Source organism: Solea senegalensis, unplaced genomic scaffold, assembly GCF_019176455.1.
Source record: "Solea senegalensis isolate Sse05_10M unplaced genomic scaffold, IFAPA_SoseM_1 scf7180000015057, whole genome shotgun sequence".
Taxonomy (NCBI): domain Eukaryota; kingdom Metazoa; phylum Chordata; class Actinopteri; order Pleuronectiformes; family Soleidae; genus Solea; species Solea senegalensis.
Window position 1 is genome coordinate 2,768 of NW_025321210.1, and position 5,749 is coordinate 8,516.

The 5,749-nt window shown below is 38.9% G+C and overlaps 1 long non-coding RNA gene across 1 annotated transcript; it reads right to left on the bottom strand.

Moving 5' to 3' along the window:
- Nucleotides 1-2,049: 2,049 nt before the first annotated feature.
- On the bottom strand, nt 2,050-5,158 carry LOC122761899. Its single transcript, XR_006358628.1, has 2 exons — nt 5,011-5,158; nt 2,050-3,052 (listed from the first exon to the last, which is right to left on the bottom strand). It is a non-coding gene; the product is annotated as an uncharacterized LOC122761899 (long non-coding RNA).
- Between the last annotated feature and the right edge of the window lie 591 nt (nt 5,159-5,749).

The window sequence follows — 5,749 nt, forward strand, 5'->3', positions numbered from 1 at the left end:
ATGTCACAGTTAACTCACGATTAATCGCATTAATGTCATAGTTAACTCGCGATTAATCGCATTAATGTCAGAGTTAACTCGCGATTAATCGCATTAATGTCATAGTTAACTCGCGATTAATCGCATTAATGTCATAGTTAACTCGCGATTAATCGCATTAATGTCATAGTTAACTCGCGATTAATCGCATTAATGTCATAGTTAACTCGCGATTAATCGCATTATGTCATAGTTAACTCGCGATTAATCGCATTAATGTCATAGTTAACTCGCGATTAATCGCATTAATGTCATAGTTAACTCGCGATTAATCGCATTAATGTCATAGTTAACTCGCGATTAATCGCATTAATGTCATAGTTAACTCGCGATTAATCGCAATAATGTCATAGTTAACTCACGATTAATCGCAATAATGTCATAGTGATTAATCACATTAATGTCATAGTTAACTCGTCATAATGTCATAGTTAACTCACGATTAATCGCATTAATGTCATAGTTAACTCGCGATTAATCGCATTAATGTCATAGTTAACTCGCGATTAATCGCATTAATGTCATAGTTAACTCGCGATTAATCGCATTAATGTCATAGTTAACTCGCGATTAATCGCATTAATGTCATAGTTAACTCACGATTAATCACATTAATGTCATAGTTAACTCGTGATTAATCGCATTAATGTCATAGTTAACTCATGATTAATCACATTAATGTCATAGTTAACTCGTGATTAATCGCATTAATGTCATAGTTAACTCGCGATTAATCGCATTAATGTCATAGTTAACTCGCGATTAATCGCATTAATGTCATAGTTAACTCGCGATTAATCGCATTAATGTCATAGTTAACTCGCGATTAATCGCATTAATGTCATCGATTAATCGCATTAATGTCATAGTTAACTAGTGATTAATCGCATTAATGTCATAGTTAACTCGTGATTAATATCACATTTGTATCTATTCTAAATGTCCCATTATTTCTTCTCATTTTAATGTTCTTATCAACATAGAAAAGTGGATCTTCTTGCTTTGTGCAGATGTTTTTTTATTGAGACAATATCTCTGTCACCTGCATATTGTGACTTATTGCTCTTATTGTGAGAGCCGCACAATAATAAGAGAGGCTGTGTATCAGCTGCAGTGTGTGAATAAAGTGTCGTGGTTTAATAACAAGCTAATCCGAGCTAAAGGAGCTAGCGGTCTTCGGTGGTCTGCCAGCTTGGTTGGTAACACTGCAGACATCATGACGTGGATGAAATGATCCAGACTGCGTTGGAAACAGAGAAGCGCACACTGAAAACACAACGTTAGCTACTACTCGTTAGCCCAAACAAGTGTGTGCAGCGTGGCTGTTGTCGTGTTTGTGGTCTAGTTAGATCTGGTGTCGTGTTGTAGTTTTTCTAACGTTACTAGTTGTTGCACTTTGTAGACGGTCCCTGAGCTCTGGTCTAGTTCCTGCAGTTTCCTTTAAGTGTGATTGATGGCAGGAGTTTACTTTAGTGTCGCATCAAAGACAAAGTCTGATCAAATCTCTGTGTCTAATGTTCTAGAAACACAATATTTAGACAGAATTTGAAAAAGTCGGAGGGAAAGAGGAAAAATCTAAACGTTGACGTCAAAACCCTCGAGCAGCTCGACACGTGTTTGATGATCTGTCGACGCCGGCGCCTCCACGATGTGAAAAAAGAAGTGAAACATTCAGCCTCTATGAGTGGATTTCAATTACAGGATGGATATCCCACAATGCTCTGCTGCTTTACACAGCTCCCAGTTAATTACGTGGCTGACTAATGTGACGCCGGCCTGCAGCAAGAGCACAGAACAAAAACCTATTTCAGCCGCGTTCTCCGCCATTCTTCATAAAGACAGGGCAGCACACGGAGAACACGCGTGTTCCTCTCTCACCACACCACGGATTATAGAAAACATATCATTTATAAACAACACATCACAGAGGAGCTTGTTGACATTTTCTTTGGCTCCAACAATTCATTTATGATTCATCTCTTATTTCACTGTAAAAATAGATTTGTAAGAAAATGTTCTTCTTTTTTTTTTGCCTAAAAAGAAAAATAATCAACGTCTCACTTTGTCTTAATCCAACGTTACAGTTGAGTTTAAGATTAAATTGAAAATAACGAGTTAAAACAAAGTGTTTTGTTCTTATTTTAAGAATCAAAAACTAAACTGCACATGGAGGATTAGGATCAGGATCAGGATTAGGATTAGGACCACATGTGGACATTCTGTTGGAAACAAAAACCATTAAAAAAATCTGAGACAAAATTGTGAGATTGTCACAATTTATAATTTATTTAGAATTATAATTAAGTTTTTATTAATATTGTGGACCTCATACCTGTGTAATCTCATATACACACATGTATATACATATATATATGTATATATACATATTTCCATACATAATATTTAATATATAATAATATATAATATTTTTGTTGTCAGTTTACTGTAGTTACAGCCTGAAGGTCTAAACTGCAGATTTACAGGATAGTTTTAAAAATTAGCTAATAATCCCATTGGTAGATTATTTTTTCTCTTGAAACAAGAAACTCTTAAGAACATTTGTCTTTATCTTCATGTTTTTAAATTGGAAATGAATCAACAACAAATCAGCGGGAGCGAGTTTTCAGAATGAAATGAAGAGAAAAAAATTCTCCATTTCCAGCATTCACTCTAATCTGAGAGATTATTCATCGGATTTCCTCCAAACTGACAATCTGAACAAATAAAAGGACAGAGAGGGGAAATCAGGACAACTTTTAGTGTGTTAGCTTTGGCATTAGCATTAGCCTCAGGTGAGAAGTAACAGATAAGTAGTAAACTTCAAAAAAAAAAAAATCATGTGATGTCTGACGAACCATGAAGCCTCAGAACAGAACCGTGTCTGGTTCTGGTTTAGCAGAGCGGACGTTCTGATGCCCCGAGCACAAAGACGACATCAGAGAGGAGCAGTGCATGCTGGGAAGGTCGCAGCACTGAGGAGGAAGAAGAAGAGGAAGAGGCTTCTGCAGCAAACCTGTGGAGAACAAACAAAGTTTTATCTCTTCTGTTGTTTTTGTTTGTTTCACAGAAGAAGGACGACTTCCTTTTTTTTGCTCCTGTGAAATAACTTTCATTTATCAAATGTCAGAAAATCTGCTTTTGCCAGATTTTTGTCCAAATCTTTTTAATTCCATTTAGAAAGAGTGAAATTTAAAGCTGCAGAAATGATGACAGGATTTATCTTATTTAACCGTCTGAAAACAATTTGTCACATTCGTTAACACTGAAGAACCATAAATTAAAGGTAAAAACACTGTATATGCTAAATATAAACGTAAAAGTGGAAAAAGAGTGGAAATAAAACAAAAAAGACAAAAGTCTACGTTCACTTATTATTGTAATATTTAAAAAAACTGTTCTTTCAAATGTTTCAGGACATTTTTTTCTGCTCAGGTCAAACGTTGATTTATGACGTGGAAAATAAAGACGTTTCATTTACTCTGAGATTATCATTATATCATTAGTCTTATTATGATTAGTATCATTATTATTATGATTATGATTATCATTATTGAATTATTAAATGATGGCGTGACACAGAAGCTCACTACTGTGATTTTATATGTACATTATTATTCTATATAATTTTGTCCAGCAGCTCAGGATCCCCTGTCTGTCTGTCAGTGTGAGCTTTACTTCACAAAAAAAAGCAGCAGCAGTAACAGCAGCAGCAGCAGTAACAGTAACAGCAGCAGTAACAGTAACAGCAGCAGTAACAGCAGCAGCGCAGCGTAACAGCAGCAGCAGCAGTAACAGCAGTAACAGTAGCAGCAGTAAGTAACAGCAGCAGCAGCAGCAGTAACAGTAACAGCAGCAGCAGTAACAGTAACAGCAGCAGCAGCAGCAGTAGCAGCAGCAGCAGCAGCAGTAGCAGCAGCAGCAGTAACAGCAGCAGCAGTAACAAGCAGTAACAGCAGCAGCAGCAGTAACAGCAGCAGCAGCAGCAGCAGCAGCAGTAACAGTAACAGCAGCGCAACAGTAACAGCAGCAGCAGCAGTAACAGCAGTAACAGCAGTAACAGTAACAGCAGCAACAGCAGTAACACAGCAGCCAGTAACAAGCAGCAACAAGCAGCAGTAACAGCAGCAGCAGCAGCAGCAGCAGCGGGCAGCAGCAGCAACAGCAGCAGCAGCAGTAACAGCAGCAGCAGCAGTAACAGTAGCGCAGTAACAGCAGCAGCAGTAACAGCAGCAGCAGCAGTAACAGCAGCAGCAGCAGCAGCAGCAGTAAACAGCAGCAGCAGTACAGCAGCAGCAGTAACAGCAGCAGCAGCAACAGCAGCAGCAGCAACAGCAGCAGTAACAACAGCAGTAACAGCAGCAGCAGCAGTAACAGTAACAGCAGCCAACAGCAGCAGTAACAGTAACAGCAGCAGCAGCAGTAACAGCAGCAGCAACAGCAGCAGCAGCAGCACAGCAGCAGCAGCAGTAACAGTAGCAGCAGCAGCAGCAGCAGTAACAGCAGCAGCAGCAACAGCAGCAGCAGTAACAGCAGCAGCAGTAGCAGCAGCAGTAACAGCAGCAGCAGCAGCAGCAGCAGCACAGTAACAGCAGCAGCAGCAGTACAGCAGCAGCAGCAGCAGCACAGCAGTAACAGCAGTAGCAGCAGTAACAGCAGCAGCAGACATGGTGAGACCTTTTAGACAGTTAACCTGACAGGTGCGCATAACACACAGAACGCGTCACACTGACCACCGCGCTTCACGCCTCGCGGTTCGAGCATCGACTTTGTCTGGAAACTTTATTTACAAATTTGGGCGTGCAATATTAATGTTGATTAAAATTTAAAATATCGGCCCACACGGAAGATAATGGTCTCTCTGACCTGCAGTCACGCTCACATGACCTCATCTACAACAGACCTTCACGGTTAATTCATGTGTGTGTGTGTGTGTGTGTGTGTGTGTGTGTGTGTGTTGAGAACACTCCTCACCATCTCTGTTTCCAGGCTGTGAGTCGACATCAGCTGCATCCCACTCGTAATTCTCATCCACCGAGGCTTTTCTCCTGCAGGTCACACAACACGGTAAACATGAGCGAGCACACGCACACACACACTCATTAATATCTGTCAGAGTCAAATAAAACAAAGTTCAACTCAAGCTCATTTTTCTTTTTTTCACTTATGTAACTCCGTCATTTTTCAGCTTCTTAAATGTGAATATTTTCTACATTTTCTATATATACACGTGTGTGTGTATATATATATATATACAGTATACATGTGTATGTGTATATATATACATATACGTATATACATATGTATATACATATATACATATATACTGTATATATATATATGTATATATACACATATACAGTGGGTACGGAAAGTATTCAGACCCCTTCACTCTTTGTTTCATTGAAGCCATTTGCTAAAATCAAAAAAGTTCATTTTATTTCTCTGTAGAAAGAAAAACTGAAATATCACATAAGTATTCTGTGATATTCCGTGATATTAGTCAAAATTATTCCGAGCCTTTGCTGTGACACTCATATTTAACTCACATGCTGTCCATTTCTTCTAATTGTCCTTGAGATGGTTCTGCTCCTTCATTGGAGTCCAGTTGTGTTTAATTAAACTGATTGGACTTGATTAGGAAAGGCACACACCTGTCTATATAAGACCTTCCAGCTCACAGTGCATGTCAGAGCAAATGAGAATCATGAGG